The following is a 2,059-nucleotide window of genomic DNA, read 5'->3' on the forward strand; positions in this document are numbered from 1 at the left end:
TGAGATGAAAAAACTCAGGTAGATGTTGAATAAGAAAGAACACGGAAAAGGCATCTTTAAACATAAACCCAAAGGAACACACTCATTATCAACAGATCATATCTGTCTTATCATTGACTATATCCTCCAAAGCTGTATGTAGTTACCATATTTAATAACAGGTTAAAGCTGTTACCAGAACTGCAGACTCCCATACGATTGGCTGTCATGGAAATGCAAAACAAAAATCTTTAATGAATGAGGAAGATGGAAGAAAGTTCTTAAGGGTATGTATGCTTTGGCTATTAGAGGCAAATCGAGAACACATAACCAAACAGGCTTAGGCTAATGAATAAGGACCTTAGGGCCTCTGGTAATTTAACAGAATAGGTTATTTTTTCCTGGAACTATATCAAAGAAAATGAGAAAAAAAAATTGAAAATCTATTTCAAATTCTTTACAACCAAAATTATATGAGAAAGATATAACAACTAAGAGTATGTCAGAAAATCTATCATTCAAAAAATGCCGCCTAACTGTCAGAGGTAAATCAGGAAAAGACTATCGAAATGACAACTATACTCAGCTTCGAGCTTTTGCTCAGAGAGTTTATGCCTCAACTGAAAAGGAGTACAATTTATCCATAAAATAAACCTTTTCTGGTACAGCTCAGGAATATAAATGGTGGTCTACCCTTAAATCTGCACTCTTTGGTGTAGATGCAACAGTTCCTCCTTTACTTAAACCAGATAGCTCAGTCACTCACTGTCCAAAGGAAAAGGCAACCCTGTTGGCTGATGTGTTTGACAGTAAACAGAGTAATGAAAAACTTGAACTTCCTCATTCCTTTTTTCCTGAGGCTAAACTAACTAGTTTAACTTTTTGATCTCGTGAGATTAAAGCTCTGTTGATGGACCTTGATGCTTATGGAGGATGCTTATGGAGGTGTAGACACAAATGGTATTTTTCCTTTGTTTTTCATAAAGACAGCAGATTTCTTAGCTCCAAAGTTATATGTTATTTAGCGCAAGTTAGCAAGAAGAGGAGCTTTTAGCACTTGTTGGAGAATTGGTAATGTTACTTCTCTATGTAAATGTGTTTGTGGTAGCTCAAGTCCCACTGATTACCGCACAGTTTCCATAACTCCCATATTATCTAAAGTTATTGAACGTCTTCTGGCAAAACGTCCTAATATGTCTGCTGAAGGTAATCATCTACTCCCTAGTTTGCAATTTGGTTTTCGTAAAGGCCTTGGAGCATGTGATGCCCTTCTTACAATCTCCAGTGCTGTACAGAAATCCCTTGATTATGGTCAGGAAGTTCATATGATTTACCTTGATTTTAGTGCTGCCTTTGACCGTGTTAATCATGAGGCCCTTGTTTTCAAACTGAAACAGTTGGGAGTGGGTGGGTCGTTTCTTAGCATTATTATTGATTTTTTAAGTAATAGATCTCAAAGGGTTGTTGTTGATGGGCACCATAGTGAGTATAGGAATGTGATATCCGGTGTTCCACAGGGTAGTGTTCTTGGCCCATTACTTTTTATACTATATACACATGCCATGTGGTTTGGCCTAGAAAACAAGCTTGTTGCATATGCAGATGATGCTACTCTCTTTGCATCAATTCCATCCCCTGAATGTAGATCTGGTGTTGGTGAATCCCTTAATAGAGATTTAGCTAAAATTAGTGCATGGTGCAAATTATGGGGTATGAAGCTGAATTCTAACAAAAGTTAAAGTATGATTGTAAGTAGGTCAAGGACGTTGGCTCCTCAACATCCGTATCTCAGTATTGACAATGTTTTCTTTAAATTTGTATGACTCTTTTAAAATTTTAGGTGTGATTCTCGACAGCAAATTTACTTTTAAGAAACACATTATGTCTGTGTCTTCTTCAATTGCACAAAAAAATTAGCTTATTGAGAAAGTCTTACAAGATTTTCAGTGATCAATCTATTCTGAGGAAGTGTTTTAATTCTTTCATTCTACCTTGTTTTGAGTATTGTTCTCCTGTCGGGTGTTGAGCTTCTGATTCTCAACCTAATTTGTTGGACAGAAACTTACGGTCTATTAAATTT

This window comes from Palaemon carinicauda, chromosome 18, assembly GCF_036898095.1.
Source record: "Palaemon carinicauda isolate YSFRI2023 chromosome 18, ASM3689809v2, whole genome shotgun sequence".
Classification (NCBI taxonomy): Eukaryota; Metazoa; Arthropoda; class Malacostraca; order Decapoda; family Palaemonidae; genus Palaemon; species Palaemon carinicauda.